Source organism: Protopterus annectens, chromosome 9.part0, assembly GCF_019279795.1.
Source record: "Protopterus annectens isolate FY-2018-M chromosome 9.part0, PAN1.0, whole genome shotgun sequence".
Lineage (NCBI taxonomy): Eukaryota > Metazoa > Chordata > Ceratodontiformes > Protopteridae > Protopterus > Protopterus annectens.
In genome coordinates this window covers 10434709-10452671 of record NC_056743.1, presented here as the reverse complement: position 1 = coordinate 10452671, position 17963 = coordinate 10434709, and positions in this window count along the sequence as shown.

Sequence of the window (17963 nt, the reverse complement as noted above, 5' to 3'; positions counted from 1 at the left end):
CCAACCATCACAACCCACACAGAGAAACACAAACTGTACACCCACCTTCAAAGAGGCTGTCAAAAATTTACCCAAACAGCAGGAACCCCCAAGACAGAAAAGCATTCAACCACCACAACACACCACCAACCCCAAAACATACAGCTCACCATCATAGTGTGCTCCTCAACCTAAGCCCTTAAGGCAAAATACTTTGCCCAATGTACTAATCATAGGAGACTCAATTGTGAGGCACACTGATGTCCCACTCACTAGGATGAACAAGGAGAAGGTGACAGTCAGTTGTCTGTCAGATGCCAGGATCCGTCACATAACACATGCACTCAGGTCACTCCACACCAAGTACAAATATGACTCAGTCATTGTCCATGTGGGTGTGAATGACCGGAGATCTACCTCCCTGGACTACATGAAAAGAGATGTGATGAAACTCTCGGATTATGTGGCCCAGGCAGGTATGGCGCTAGCCCTGAGCACTATTCTGCCGTCATCCAGAATGATAGCACAGTGCGAGCAGAAAATGATTGACTTCAACAATTGGCTAAGTTTCTGGTGTCATTCTAAGGAGATCCAATATCTGTCTGCCTGGGATGACATGATCGACAGACCTCAATGCTTTGCCAGAGAGCACCTGTCACCCCTGGGATGGATTTGGGTACTGGCTAAGGCTTTTGCCACCTCTATAGTGCCTTTTTTAGGCAGTGTTGAAAAGACCAAAATTGATCCATAACAGCTATAGACAAATGCAATCTGAGGATCATGCTACTCACTGCTAAAAGTCTAAATCTCAAGATGCACTCACTTGAAGCTCTCCTCAAAATGGAGAATGTCGACATCTGTGCTGTAATGGAGACCTGGTTTAAAAAGGCGGAAAGCACCCTTGCACTCCCAGGCTGCAATTCATTCCATACCTTTTGGCCCCAGAATACATCTGGAAGCTCTAAAGGTGGTGGTGTCTCCATATCCTTAAAGGATACGCACACCTCTAGACTGGTAACCCAGCATAATGCATCTGAGATACTTCAGGTATAACTAACACTGGGTAAGACAGCAATACAAGTTATAGCCTGCTAGAGAACCCCAAACATGTCCCTAGACTCTTACTCCATGTTCCTAAACACCCTGGAATCTATCAAGGTCCAACCCAATACTCTCATACTGGGTGACTTCAACTACCCTTCCATCAACTGGGAAAGCTATTCAAGTACCAATGTACAGGCCCAACGCTTTGTGGAATTTATCAGTTCCATTGCCCTGGACCAGCTCATTCTGACCCCCACTAGAGGAAGCAACATTCTTGACCTGGTTATCACCAACATAGGAGACTGTTGCTCCACACCTATAGTCAATTCCTCCTTGGTTAAATTTGGCCACAAACTGATCACCATGGAAATCTCCATCTCACCTACACCCCCCACTAAGGTGACCACCTTGAAAAACTTCTCAAAAGCCAACTTTGGGCTTCTAAAAAGAGGTGGCTAACTTCTCGGCACCCGTACCAATGGAAAATAGCTGCATGACTGCCGAATCATACACCAATGCACTGTACGAGCATGTACACAAATGCATGGACTTTGCCATAACAAATAGAACTAAGACACTCTCCTCCAAAAAGGAAGACAGTCTGGTGGTCCCCAGCAATCAATAAGCTCTACAACAAAAGGAAGAAACTGTTTCAAAAAAAATTACAAGACTGGAAAACCTCCCTTATCAGTCTCAAAAAAGAACTGATATCCCTTATCAAATCCTCTAAAGCCAGATGTGAAGGCAGAATTGCAGCTGACACCAAAAACAACCACAAAGCCTTCTATAGCTATATCAAAAACCTCCAAGGCAATACCCAGATTTTTTCTGAGTTATTGCACAGTGGCACCTCCTATACTGTGCCAACAGATATAGCCAACATACTGGCAGACAGATTCAGTGCCAACTTTACCTGCCCCCAGGGCCCTATCACAATACCAGAAGAAAGCCTGGTACCCACCATTTCTATGGCACCGGTAAAAGCTGCATTGCCCAAAGCCAAGAATACAGTGTCCATGGGACCTGATAATATCCCTGACTGCATCCTACATGAGCTACAAAACAAACTGTTACCACATCTGTGTGCCCTATTCAATCACAGCCTTACCTCAGGCTATGTCCCTAATGAATGGTGCACTGCTACAGTCATCCCACTCCATAAAGGGGGGAGAAACTACAGACCCTGGGAACTATCAGCCCATTAGCCTGGCGAGTCTGGTATACAAAGCTATGGAGCACATCATCATGGACCTGTTTAACAAAGATATAGGCAATCTCCAAACTCTTGATCCCACACAGTTTGGCTTTATCAAGGGGAGATCCTGCCTGCTGAACCTGATTAACTTCTTCAAGGCAGTCATCAAGGCTGTGGATGAGGGTAAGGCAGTGCATACAGCCTACCGTGACCTGGCCAAGGCCTTTGATACCATTCCCCACTCAGGTATCAGTGATAAACTCACCAAACTAGGCATCAGTCCTTACATCATAGGTGGGTTGCAAACTGGCTCACAGACAGGACCCACGGAATGAAGGTTACGGATTCCAAGTCAGACTGTCGAACAGTCATGAGTGGAGTCCCACATGGCTCAGTCCTGGGCCCTCTCCTGTTTGGTATCTACTTCTTAGAAGTCCAGGCCAACACAGGAGGCCTCTGGCTGACCAAGTTCGTTGATGAATGCAAGCTAGGAGTTATTAACTCCCCAGGTGATGCAGAAATCCTACAAAATGGCCTCCCTGAGACCAATGACTGGTGTCAGAACCATGGCCTGAAGCTTAACACAAAAAAATGCATTATCCACTTTGGAAAAAACTCTGTTCCCATGAATTACTACGTTGATGGGAGCCCACTGAGCATTGAAGGGGCCATAAGAGATCTGGGCACCCAGGTCAACAGCCACCTCACCTTTGACCACCACATTGCCACTGTGGTCAGAAAGTCGTTTTACATGGCACATCTTATAAGCAAAGGTTTCGCATCCTGGAAAAAAAAGGTCATCATCCCTCTCTGCTCATCCTCATTAGACCAGTCATCAAATATAACGCCCTGTTTGGCATGTACCTGACCAGACACCTGCAACAGCTGGAAAAGCCACAAAAGTATCTTACAAAAAGGATCCTAGGCCTTAAACATATGTCCTACACAGCAGAGTCAAGAAACTTCAGCTGTTCTCAGTCTCTTATCTTCTTAGAGGTGATCTCTGCTTGACTTACAAATGTCTGACTCAGCTTACTTGAAATGCTACACCTAAAGAAATCCCAGTCCCCCCCATGCCACACAGATCACAACCTCATTACCACAATTAACAGAACATGCTGGAGGGACAGGTTCATCTCCCAATGACTGCCCATATTTTATTTATTTACTTATTTGCAGTTTGATTACCGGCGAAGTCCACTGGGCTGACTTGACCCTTTTCAGTGGTGGCCCGGAGAGAAAAGCTCCAAGATGCATTATACAATTTAGATACAACTGATAGTTAATATTAAAGATAATAAACCTACCTCACTCAGTTATTTCAGCACCAAACACAAAACAATTCAAACACTCCCTTAAGTTTCATCTTAATTCCTGGTTATGTCCATGTGTTACATAAAGACAAATAAACTACCGTACTTTCTCATCCTAAAACCATTAAACATGGACATAGACAATATTAGTTGTATGTTAATCTAAGAAAGAAACAGTAAATTAATCCCTTGTCTTAATTTTTGAACTATTAATCTATTGTCTACTTGTAAAGTTTGTTTTGAAAATATGTTAAAAGAATGTCCTACTACTCTGATCTATTCTGTCACTGTTTCACAGTCTCACTAACTGGTTTATAACTGATGTATAAATACCTGTTGTCTCTGTAATTAATTAAGTGGAACTTTTCTCCCCGGGCCTCCGCTGAAAATGGACCTCGTTCAGTCGGACCATCCCGGTTAACAAATGTAAAATAAAAAAATAAATAAATAATATTATGTAGAATAGTTACTCATAAATGCATTCAGTATCATGCATAGTTAACAAATTCAGTAAGCTTGAAGGTAAGGATCATAAAGTTTAATTTGAGGAAAACAGATATGTGTTAGGTGTGGAAACAGTTTACATACAAACCTTTTAAGAGAATGTAAATACACTTTACATACACACATCAACAGTAGGATGCTATTTACAATATTTACAAGGTTGGGCTGTGTGAGGGTAGCTGTAGGAGTTGTTGAGAGCTTAGAGAGAAGCTATAGAAATTGTTGAGAGCTTAGATAGGCTCATAGGAAGATAACTATGAGAGTTGTAGAGCTTGGGAACCAGAGAGAGAACCCCCTTTGATTAGGTTGGGTGAAGGCAGGTACATTTCCATTTAGTGGACAGGTGTTTGAATAGTTGAGCTTTGAAGTTTTCTGAGTTTGGTATAGTTCTTAGTGTGGAGGGAAGGGAATTCTATTTTTTGCTTAGTGAGAAAGACAGGAAAGGTTGGCCAGCAGGACATTTAGGTTTATAGATAGTGATTAAGTTCTGATTTTCATATTTGAGAGCTCTGTTGGGTGTATAAGGGGGAAGGATGTAAGTTAGAGTGGGACATTTTGTTGGGTGAAATATGAGTCTACATGCAGTAGTGAGTTGGAGATAGTCTAGGTAGTTTTTGGAGTTCAAGCCAATTCAGTGATTGTAGGGTTAGGCAGTGATAGGTGGTATTTTTAGATTTAGTGGCAAATTTAGAGATTTTGTTGTAGCAGTTTTCTAGTTTAGAGGTGATAGAGGAGGACAGGTTGGCTAGGAGAGGGGCTCCGTATAATAAGGAAGGAAGAAGATAAGTCGAGGCTAGTGTTTGCATGGTAGAGCTGGAGAGAAAGTGATTATTCCTATACAGCATACCTAGCTTTTGGTGGGTTTTCTTAATATTTTGTTGAATATGAATATCAAACTTGAGGTGTTCATCTACAGTAATGCTCAGTAGTTTGGCATAGGGGACCGCTTCTGTAGGTAAGTTGGTTTGACTGTAGACTTTGAAGTTGTTTTTATCATAGGAGAGGGTCTTTGTGGGAGGGAATAGTAGAATCTTTGATTTATTTGCATTGAGAGAGAGGTGGTTTTGGTGCATCCAGTTTTCAGTTGTTGAGAAGGCAGTTTGGGTTTTAGTCAGCAGTTCAGAAAGGTTTGAGGCAGAACAGACTAAGGTTGAATTGTCTGCACATTGAATGATTTTAGCATCAGGAATAGCAGTGTGAAAGTTTTTGATGATGATAAAAAGCATTGGCCCAAGGATGGATCCCTGTGGTATGCCAGGTGGGGTAGGTAGGAAGGAAGAGATGAAGTTCTTCCATTTGACTGCCCAAGGATGGATCCCTGTGGTACACCAGTTGGGGTAGGTAGGAAGGAAGAGATGAAGTTCTTCCATTTGACTGCCCAAAGGATGGATCCTTGTGGTACCCCAGATGGGGTAGGTAAGAAGGAAGAGATGAAGTTCTTCCATTTGACTGTCTGAGATCTGTCTGATAGATAGCTGGAGAACCAGGATAAAGCATTATGTGAGAGATTAAGGTTTGAGAGATGACAGAGAATGTGCTTGTGGGAAACAGTATCAAAAGCTTTAAACAGATCGAATAAAACAGTAGAAACTAAGTGTCCTGAATCTCGGACTTGATTGACAATTTCTAGGAAAGAGAGTAGAGCGGTTATTGTGCTATGGCCTGGATGGAAGCCATGCTGGGTAGGAGTGAGAAGATTGTTTTGGGTCAGGAAAGGCATAAGTTGGAGGTGGATGCATTTTTCTAGGATTTTGGAGACTGGTGAGAGCAAAGCAATGGAGTGAAAGTTTGAGATGCTGATATGTTTGCCTCCTTTACGAAGAGGAAGAATATAAGCTGAGCACCAGAGTTTGGGGACATATGATTCTTTTATGGATCGGTTAATAATGATGCTGATTGGGAGAGCAATGCCATCAGCAGCACATTTTAGGAAGGAAGAGGGAATATTGTCGGGAGCGTTAGAGCAAGGTTTAAGTTTGGACAAAAGTTTTTTTTATAAAGTTAGTGGAGATGGGTTTGAGTTCAAACAGATGAGGTGAGTTAGAAGGGGAAGAGTGTAGAGCAGTTGGGTTATTATTGGGAAACGCCTTGGTGAGGGTAGTAATAGTTTCTATGAAAAATGAGTTAAATTTAGAGCCTAGTTTGAGGTCAGATTTATGTGGGTCAGGACAGGGATTATTCTTGGAGCCTGGATTGAGGAGTGACTTTGAGTTCCAGAATTTTTGGGTTTTTTTATTGTTATTGAACTGAAGTTTGATATAGTAGGATTTTTTCGTCTTTGGTGATTAGTCGTTTTGCATGGTTGCAGAGCTGTTTATATTGGAGCAAAGTATTGGCTAGTTTATTGTTTTGGTAAAGCTTCCATAGTTTGTCTCTGTGGTGCATAATCTGTTTTGTCTCTTTGGATAGCCAAGGAGCAGTTTTAGTTTTTATCCTTTTGTTTCTTAGTGGGGCTAGTGAGTTTAAAGTATCAAGGAAGGCAGAGTTGAAGTATTCTATAGGATGTTTAGAATTTGCCAGTTCGTTTGTCTGAAAGTATTTGAGAAAGTAGTTAGGGTGAAGCTACTGAGGTTACGAGTTTGAATGTATTGATGCTGGTGTGGAGAGGAACTAGTTGAGCGATGCATAAAGGCTGGGAGGTGGTCGCTAAAGGTATCAGGAATTGTGACAGAATTGGTTATTTTATTTGGATCTGAGACTAGGAACCAATCTATAGTGGATCCGGGACGGTTTATTTTGTTAGGTCGAGTGATGGAGAGGATTATTTGAATGAAGTTATAGAGGTTAATGGATAGGGAGGGAGAGGGGCAATTGATTTTATTCCAGTCAATATTCACATCACCAAGGATATAGGTTTCATAGTTAATTTCAGTTGAGGCCTTAGGATAATATTTTTGAGTGTAGAGATATTGTTACCAGGTGAGATATATAGGGCAATGATGCAGATATTTTTATGTTTATTTAGTTTTAGAATTCCAGCAGTTAGTACAATGTTCTGGAATTGAGGAATTGGAATTTGGAGGGGAATTAGGGAAAGAAGGTTGGAGTAGACTAGGGCAGTGCCTCCACCTTTTTTATTTAGTTGGTCATTTCTGAGACAATGAAATCCTGGGGGCAGAAACTCAGAGTTGGAGATAAAGGGCTTGAGACAGGTTTTGGAAATGGCTAAGATATATGGTTGGTTATGGCTTAACCAAGCTTGAAATTGGTGTATTCCAGTACATACTCTGGAATATCTTCACATTCATGTCAAGTAGAGCACCTCCCTGGCCCGCTTCAAGAGAAATCTTGACAAGTGAATGGGTAACAGAAAGTTCACCGCAGGGATCACTCCATTTGCCCTACTGGATAGGAGCACAGTGAACCAACATCAGGTGGCAAGGTGCCTGGGCAATTTTTTGGGGCTAGGCTTTTAAAGGCTCCAGGACCATTAGCCTCGTACACTCCTATGAACACATGAATCTCTTTCTATCCATCCTTGGTCTCATTTATCGCACACTAATCTATGGAACAAATAATATGACCAATGAGTTTCTCCTCACAACTTTTCTCCAGCTCATGTTATTGTTTTTTATTGCATTCTACTATGAAACATATGTTCTATGTTTTTCTCATTACATTTGTTTCACTCCTGTGTTTTGTAGTATAATATGATACTTTGGGATGTAAAATATCTATAACTGATTTTTGAAAGATTGTGCTTGTGGAGCTTTTCTCCCTGGGCCTCCACTGGAAAATAGGCACCTTCTGGCCCAGTCAGAATTTCCCAGTAAACAAATAAAAATAAGACAAATAGAATACAGCAGAATAAAATAATGCCTGAACAACATAAGTCAAATATCTTATTAAAACACAAAAAAGCACATTTAACTATCTTTTAACACATTAATTAGGGACAAAGCCAAAAATAACAGGAGTACAAATTCAGGGACATGTTATAAATATTGCTCTTATATACTTAGAAAGTTGTGCAGTGGTACAACGGTAGCATTGTTACCTCACAGCAATAGGTTCTCCTGTTCGATTCTCGGCTGGAGTGCCTTCTGTGTGGAGTCTGCATGTCCTCCTCGCGGTCGAGTGGCCTCTGAAAGACATGCATGAATGGGCTTGCCTTCGCTGAAGGTTGGGCATCGGGCTGGCAACTCGGCACCATAAAAATCGACTGCCAATCATTAGCGGACCGGAGTTCTGCTGTGGCGACCCCTAACTGGGAAAAGCCGACAAGACAAACATACTTAGAAAGTTGCTATTGAACAGGTTTTACATTTGCATTTTCTTCTGAAGGATACAAAGTCTGAAATTCAAATAATCCTCAACGGTTTATCAGAAACAATTATGAGGAACAAACGACTATGACCGTTGAGAAGTATACACATATCTGTCTTAAACTCCAGCAAAGTGTTCACACAGCTCTCAACCTTTTAGTGCAAGAATCAGGGGCAATGCTAAAAAATAAGTGACAGAGAATATTCTGCTTATGTACTTAAGCTACAATAACAGATTTTTTGTTATCAGCATCTTTAATGGACAGATTTTTAAAACCTTAAATGTTATGACGAACAGACCCATAAGTTTCTACATCCAGAATCAGAGACAAATCCATAAGTAATCAGGAATGAATAGGGCATCTTATATTAGCACTATTAACTCATAATAAGTGAATGTGAATCGGTGCATTTTCTGAAGTAAAATAAGTCTATATTTCTAGTTATTTTCATCATCTGTTACATGCACTCCACCACCATTTCTCCCCAGTTTGCCAGTTTTAAGAGGAGTTATGGAGCTCACAATAAGATTTTGATCCAAAATTGGGGACCTTTCTGAAAAGTCAGAGAAAGTTGAGAGATATGAAAGACCAAAAACATGAGGCAAAATCATGGAGGGACAGATGGACAACTGAGAGGATTGGATAAGATTACTATGTTGTAATCACTGAATACATACTTCTCAGTCAGAAAGGCTATCAGTTTTATGAGGAAGAGACCAGAAATATGAAGAAAAAGCAGGGAAGGCTTACAGCTATGCACTCATCCGGTCACCCTGCAAAGCTGTCAGTGATATATGGTTGCCTGCCAGTTTGGAGAAATTAAAAGTAAAAAGAAAAACATATCATGGTGTGGGAGCTATAGCTAGAGCCAATGACTATTCATTCATAGTTTAATATTCTGGGGCTTTTTTTATTCTTACAAGGAGCAAAAAGCCTGTAAATTGATTGGCTGAGTCCACTGACTTCTTGCAGGTCAGTACATGTAACCAGTCACTTCTTCCCTATAGTTACGCAACTGTGAATGTTTTCAAAAGGTGCTCTATGGACTGCTAGAACAGCTCCACAGGCCATTATCTGTTTATGGAACTCATAGAGAACTCTGTGTAAACCAATTTAAGAAACTTTGTTCTAAAACATTCCTTAGTAAGGTTTGTTCTTAATTATTCATGCTTTATTGCTGACTTTTAACCTCTTCCCGGGTATTTTTTCACTCTCACTTGCTCAACTTCTTTTATATTACATTCTTTTCACAAGTTGATCTTCTTGGTGCTTCAGTTTCCCTGCTATAAATGTTGCCTTTGAGGTGGCAGCTAAAGCTGTGGTGGATTATACCCAGGTATCAGTGAACATATTTATATAGCCAGTTTACTGGCTGTAAAAGCAAATTACTTATTTATTGCATTTGTATACCGGGAAGGTCCACTGCGCCTAGGTGAGCCCATTTTCAGTGGAGGCCCAGGGAGAAAAGCTCCACAAAGACTTAGCAGTACTTGCATGAAATAACAAACAAATGAGTATATACAGTCACAAGGCTTGGAGGAGTAGTGAGTCTATATACAATCACAATGCCTGGGATAAAATGAAGACAAGGTTCAGTTCTACAGGCATATTTACTTTGTGAATTAGATTAGATTGAACTAAACATCATGTACATGAAGTAACGCACAGTATAGAGTGGATTTAGTCACAATGCTAGGAGTAGTGCAAGTACAATGCCCAGATTTTTTTTTACATACACAGTACATATTTGCATTGGACTATTCCAGTAATACAGCTAAGAAGATTGCATAAATAGAGTATCATTTGTATGATTATTAAATTATGGGGTTTGTAGGCATGAACAGTGAATTTTATGAAGACAGAGAAGTGTATATGAAGTCAGTTATGTTAAGTGAGAGATGAAAGAGAGTACAGGTATAAGATGGAATAAGGTAAGTTTGATAGTAGAAGGAGTCTGATTTTGGAGAGAATTGTAGTGGCACATGTGCAATGCCAGAGAGAGGAGAGGTGTTGTCTGAGGGAGTTCTTAGAGAGCAGAATTGCTGGTGGTTCTGATGGAAGGTGGGAGGGAGTTCCATGGTTTCAGACAGTAAAAGAGTGGATCATCTGACCAGCTGAGTGATTTGGCGTATCTACTTTCAGCAGCAGTTTGTATTCTGACCTAAGAGATCTGTTTGGGTGATGCATGGTCATCAGGGAAGTAAAGAAGGGGCAGGCTGATGTTTTATATATGAGTTCATGTGTGTTAGTTAGTTGTAGAAAAGTCAGATAGTGTGGACGTTTCAGCTAGTTTAATTGACATAGGGATGAGCAATGATGGCATTGAAAATTAAGCAACCTAGTTGTAGCAAGAGTCTAGTTTGGTTTTCAGGGAGGACTGGATGTTGGTAAGAATAGGGGCACCATGTAAGAGGGAAGGTGTCAGGAAGGATGAGGCTAGGGCCTTTTTTGCAGTGAAATTAAGGAAGGTGTGACTATAGAGAATACTTAGCTTTTGGTGTGTTTTTTTTATGTTGCTGTGGATATGTAGACCGAATGTTAGGCTGTCATCTATGATGACACGTAGCAGTTTGGTACTTTGAACAACTTCAATGATAGTATTGTTTTTGAAATGAACAGAAAGTTCATTCTTATTGATGGTTTTCTTTTTGGGGGGTGAATATAAGAAGTGTAGTTTTTTTAGGGTTTAGAGCAAGGTGGTGATTGGACATCCAAGTTTCAGTTGATGTAAAGGCATTTTGGGTAAGAAGTTTTAGTACAGATGATTGTGGAATCATCTGCATATTGGATGACAGTGCCATGAGTAAGGGTGGTGTGGAAGTTGTTAATGAATATGCTAAATAAGAGGGGGCCCAATATGGATCCTTGGGGTACACCTGTAGTAGTGTTTAGGAATGGTGAGAAGGAATGTTACCATTTGATGGATTATGGGAGAGATAGTTGGAGAACCAGTTTAAGGTTGGAGGTGAGAGACCCAAGTTGGAGAGTTTGGATAGAAGAAGGGGATGAGAAACTGTGTCAAAGGCCTTTGAGAGGTCAAGGAAGAGTGAAGAGACAAAGTAACCAGCATCGCAAACCCTATTTACTGTATCCATGAAGGTAATGAGAGCTGTGCTAGTACTGTGACCTGGCCTAAAGCCGTGCTGTGTGGGAGAAAGGATTTGGTTGGTAACCAGATGATTGAGAAGCTGGTAGAGAACACATCTTTCTAATATTTTGGAAATGGGATAGAGAATTGCGATTGGTCAGAAATTAGAGATATCAGAGTTGTTGCCACCCTTATGAAGTTAAAGGACATAAGCTTTCTTCCAGATATTTGGTACATGGGACTCCTGAACTGATCTGTTAAGGAGTATGCTGGCAGGGTAGACAATGTAGTATGTGGAGAGTTGTAGGAATTCTACTGGTAGGTTGTCTGGTGCATTAGTACAAGGTCTGAGTTTAAGTAGTAGCTTTTTTTTAGTGGAGGTAAATACAGGTGAGAAGAAGAAAATAGGTGGGAAGGAAGTTGGGGAGTGTGATAGAGAGGGCTCAGCTAGATTGGATTTTATTTGTGGGAAGGTGGTCGTGAGTTTGGCTGTGGTGTCAATAAAATAAGAGTTAGAGTGAGGCTATTTCAGTGGGAATTTTGTCTGGATTGGGGCAGGGATTATTATTTGAGCCTGGATGAAGTAGGGAATTTATTCTTCTTCTTCTTATTTTGGCTGCTCCCGTTAGGGGTCGCCACAGCAGATCAACAGTTTCCATTTCCTCCTGTCCTCTGCATCTTGCTCTGTCACACCAATCACCTGCATATCCTCTCTCACCACATCCATAAAACTTATCTTAGGCCTTCCTCTCTTCCTGTTACCTGGCAGCTTCACCCTTAGTATCTTTTTCCCAATATACTCTGTATCCCTCTTCAGCACATGTCCAAACCAGTGTAATCTTGCCTCTCTGGCTTTGTCTCCAAACCTTCCAACCTGGGCTTATTCCTAATCCTGTCCATCCTCGTCACACCCAGTGCAAATCTTAACATCTTCAGCTCTGCCATGTCAAGCTCTGACTCCTGCCTTTTTGTCAATGCCACTGTCTCCAACCCGTATAACATAGCTGGTCTCACTACCCTCTTGTAGACCTTCCCTTTCACTCTTAACTAGTCTGTCACAAATTACTCCTGACACTCTTCTCCACCCACTCCATCCTGCCTGTACTCTCTTCTTCACCTCTCTTTCACACTCACCATTACTCTGAACTGTTGATCCCAAGTGCTTAAACTCATTCACCTTTGCCACCTGTACTCCCTGCATCCTCACCATTCCTCTATCCTTCCTCTCATTCACACACATATATTCTCTCATAGTCCTGCTGACCTTCATTCCTCTTCTCTCTAGAGCATATATCCACCTCTCCAGGGTCTCCTCCCACCTGTTCCCTACTCTCACTACAGATCACAATGTCATCTGCAAACATCATAGTCCACGGGGACTCCTGTCTGATCTCGTCTGTCAACCTGTCCATCACCATTGCAAATAAGAAAGGACTCAGAGCTGATCCTTGATGTAATCCCACCTCCACCTTAAACGCATCCATCACTCCCACCGCAGACCTCACCGCTGTCACACTACCCTTGTACATATCTTGTACCACTCTTACATACTTCTCTGACACTCCCGACTTCCTCATACAATACCACAACTCCTCTCTAGACACCCTATCATATGCTTTCTCTAAATCCACAAAGACACAATGCAACTCCTCCTGACCTTCTCTGTACTTCTCAATCAACACTCTCAGAGCAAACATCGCATCTGTAGTGCTCTTTCCTGGCATGAAACCATACTGCTGATCACTAATCATCACCTCCCTTCTTAACCTAGCTTCCACTACTCTTTCCCATAACTTCATGCTGTGACTGATCAGTTTAATCCCTCTGTAGTTACTACAGCTCACCCTTATTCTTAAAAATCGGTACCAAAACACTTTTTCTCCATACCTCAGGCATCCTCACACTTTCCAAGATTTCATTAAACAATCTAGTTAAAAAACTCCACTGCCATTTCACCTAAACACCTCCATGCTTCCACAGGTATGTCATCTGGACCAACAGCCTTTCCGTTCTTCATCCTCTTCATATCTATCCTTACTTCCTCCTTGCTAATCCGCTGCACTTCATGATTCACTATCCGCACATCATCCAACCTTCTCTCCCTCTCATTCTCTTCATTCATCAACCCCTCAAAGTACTCTTTCCATCTGCTCAACACACTCTCCTCACTTGTGAGTACGTTTCCCTCATTATCCTTTATCACCCTTACCTGCTGCACATCTTTACTACCTCGGTCCCTCTGTCTAGCAAATTGGTACAGGTCCTTTTCTCCCTCCTTAGTGTCCAACCTTTTATACAACTCTTCATACGCCTTATCCTTAGCCTTCACCACCTCTCTTTGCCATGCACCTCATCTCCTTATACTCTTGTCTACTTTCTTCATCTCTTTGACAATCCCACTTCTTCTTCGCAAACCTCTTTCTCTGTATACTCTCCTGTACTTCTTCATTCCACTACCAGGTCTCTTTGTCCTCCTTCCTCTTTCCAGATGTCACACCAAGCACCCTTCTAATCATCTCTCTTACTGGCTCTGCTGTAGTTACCCAGCTATTCAGTAACTCTTCACTGCCATCCAGTGCCTGTCTTAACTCTTCCCTGAACATCACCTCACAATTACCCTTTTTCAATTTCCACCATTTGATCCTTGGTGCTGCCCTCACATTCATCCTCCTCTTCTTGATCACCAATGTCATCCTGCAAACCACCATCCTATGCGGCCTAACTACACTTTCCCCTGCCATCACTTTACAGTCTCCAATCTCCTTCAGATTGGCCCTTCTACATAAGATATAATCCACCTGTGTGCATTTTCCTCCATTCTTGTATGTCACCCTGTGCTCCTCCCTTTTGTTAAAATACGTATTCATCACAGCCATGTCCATCCTTTTCGCAAAATCCACTACCATCTGACCTTCTGCATTCCTTTGCTTAACACCGTACCTACCCATCACTTCCTCATCCCCTCTGTTCCCTTCACCAACATGCCCATTGAAATCTGCTCCAATCACCAGTCTCTCACTCTTGGGTGCAGTCATCACCACTTCATCCAACTCACTCCAAAATTTTTCTTTCTCATCCATCGCACACCAAACTTGTGGAGCATATGCGCTAACAACATTCATCATTACACCATCAATTTCCAGCTTCATAAACATCACTCTATCTGACACTCTTTTCACCTCCAAAACACTCTTAGCATACTCTTCCTTCAGGATAATGCCTACGCCATTTCTCCTCCCATCCACACCATGATAAAACAATTTGAAACCACCTCCAATACACCTAGCCTTGCTCCCCTTCCATCTGGTCTCTTGCACACACAATATACCAACCGTCCTTTGGTTCATCATATCAGCTAGCTCCCTCCCTATACCAGTCATACTGCCAACATTCAAAGTTCCGACCCTCACTATCACAGTCCTAGCCCTTACCTGCCTTCGGGCATGCCTTCTGCCTCTTCTCCTCCTTCGGCCAACAGTAGCCCAATTTCCGCCAGCACCCTGTTGGCTAACAGTACTGGTGGCGGTCATTGTTAACCCGGGCCTCGACCGATTCGGTATGAGTTTCTGTACAGTTTTCTGCATGTATGATGTGGCACAATTTTACGCCGGATGCCCTTCCTGATGCAACCCTCCCATTTATCCGGTTTTGGGACCGGCACAAAGAAATGCACTGGCTTGTGCATCCCCAGTGGCTGGGTTGAAGTAGGGAATTTACTGCACCCCAGAATTTCTTGGGGTTTAATTTATGTTGATCTTAAAGAGTTTGGAAGTGTTCCCTTTTGTTTTTAATGATTAGTCATTTAGCCTGATTGTGTAGCTGTTTATAATATACAAGGTCTGACAGAGTTTTATTTTTTTGCCAAGCTTTCCAGGCTTTATCCCTTTTAGTCATGAGTTGCTTTGTGGGTCTAGTAAGCCAGCTGGCATGTTTAGCCTTTACTCTTTTTTATGGGGGTGGGGCTAAACTATTTTAAGATCCTAAGAAATGTTGAATTGAAGAGTTCAACAGCATCGTCAAGAGGGAGAGTTTTTAATGCTGACCAATTGATGCTTTTAGAATGTCATTGAAGGTGATAGGGCAGAATTGAGAACGGTCTCTGGTTTGTTTGAATTGGTATTTACTAGGAACTAGAGTAGATTTGCGTACAATGTAGGCAGGTGAGTGGTCACTAATTGTATTAGGTAGTACACCAGAGGAGGAGATATTGTTAGACTCAGAAACCAGGATCCAGTCCAAGACTGAGCCCGTGTTGCTATTAATATTAGGTCTGGTTATAATGATAATTAGCTGGGTGTATTGGTATAGGTTGAAACTGGAGGAAGGGTGTTGATTACAGATGTCAAGCCAGTTAATGTTAATGTTGCCTAAGATGACAGTTTAATTTTTGATATTGGTAGTAGTCCGGGCAAGGATGTCTTCTAGTATAGGAATGTTGTTGTCTGGAGGGATGTATAGGACCACAATACAAAGGCTTTTACAATTTTTAAGTTTGAGGAATGCTTCTAGTATCTCTGCTGTGAAGAGTTGTGGGACAGGTTTTCAGTATGGGACAACATTAAAGGTGTTAAGGTATATCAAAGCAACACCGCCACCTTTTTTCTGTAGTCTATCTGTTCTAAGGCAAGCATAATTAGGGGGTAGGAATTCGGCATATTTGATGTATGGTTTTAACCAGGTTTCTGTAGCTGTAGTGAAGTCAGGTTTAATTTGGGTTAGCCAGTCACGTAAGTGTGGGATTTTATTCCTTATGCTTTGAAGATTAATTGTTGTGAAGTTAAGGGATCTTAAGGGGTTGGGGGATTTGTAAGTGGTGGTGGAGGGACCAGGATTTGAATGTATGTCTCCACATTGAATTAGGTTGCAGTAAGTAGGGAGAGCTACAGGTTGAAATTTATTTAGTTCTATGGTGGCAATATATAGTAAGGTCAATAGATGGGCTATTTTAAAGGGAGACAATTTTGTTTGGTCAGTAAGATTAAATCTGTTGCATATAGACTAGAGTCTCCAGCAGAGTAACTGGGGAGAGATTGTGTAGATGTGGTTGTTTCAGAGTTAGGTTTCTGAAATATATAAGTTGTTTGATATGCTGTTAGTTGTACTAGGAGATAGGTGGATAGAGAGAATGTACACAGAATAGCTTTTGAAGTGAGAGACATAGTAGTGAGATGAATTGTAGTGTATAAGGAAAATGTGTGGAGAATGAGAGTGCATCAGGGATAAAGTAAAGGAGTTACAGCAGTTGTGGTAATATAGGAGGGAGCGCCACGGGTGAACAGTCAGTTGTTAGCATAAGAGGTTGGGTAATAGATACCGATGGAGGGTCTAAGAGTGATAGCAATAGGCTAAGTGATAGTGGTTAAGACAAAGGTAAAGATAAGTGGTAGTGGCGGGTGGGAAGGTGAGCAGGAGGGTGTTTGTGATGGTGTCTAGTCTAAGGGGTGGGGTATATAGATCTAGTTGGGTTGGAAGAAGTGATAAGGAGGTGGGTAGGCGGGATAAGAAAATGGGGTGTGAGGAGAAAATGGGAGGAGTAGATGGATAGCGGAGTCTAACAGGCTGTGATAAGTGGTAGGAGAGGTTTGGTTAAGTATAAAAGTATGACCAAATAACAGAGAGGCACAAGCTTGGCAGGTATAAAATCCAGGCAACCTTTTAATAAGTGAGCACTTTCACGTCAAGTTTGACTCTTCATCAGACTTTCAAACAGCTACTAAATACAATACCTATTAAGTCATTTCAAACTGACCAATTACAGCTCACCTCTTGTTAAGAACATTAAAATAAGACTCAACATACACTAAAAACATAGACATATATATAAAAAGCATATAAAAATAATGACATGAAAGCAAAACTTTAGAAAAAATACGATGCATATGAATATCTAAAATACACATCTATTTATTAAGTGGCCTGTCTCTCAGAAAAGGTTTGAGAGAGTTCCTGTCATTTAAACCAAAGCCTTTATCAGCTTGCAGCCTAATGATCCACTTTATCTCCACTTTCTCAGTGGTATTTTTAATATTAGCTAATGTAGAACTTCTCAAGGCTAATTCTAATACCATGAAAGTAAACTTATGTGTAGTCCCATTCTTACAGACATATCTTGCCAGGGCATTAGTGGTATCTTCTCTGTTTATAGCATATATGTGTTCACAGACATGCTCCCTAAGGGTTCTATTAGTTTTTCCAATGTAAAATGCTGGGCATCTATTACACGATGCTAAATAAATTAAGTCCCTTGTCCTGCAGTTTGCATATTTAAAGAATTCATAGCATCTCCCCATTGTGGGGTGAATAAATCTGTTAGTGTTACCTATGTAATTACAAAGCAGAGGTTCAGACACCAGTACAGTTGGATCGGCTGCAGCAGTGGCCATGAGTTCATGTCAGACTTCATTGAATGTTAACTTGTTTAGTTCCACAGGTGATGTTCGTAGGAAAACACCAAACTCTATTTTAAAGCAAGATCATACACTGAATTTTTCGGCATTTCCATTACCCATAAAGGAGCAACAAATGAAATCCAGGACCTACAGCAAGAGAGTGAAAAGGCAGATGTCTTCAACA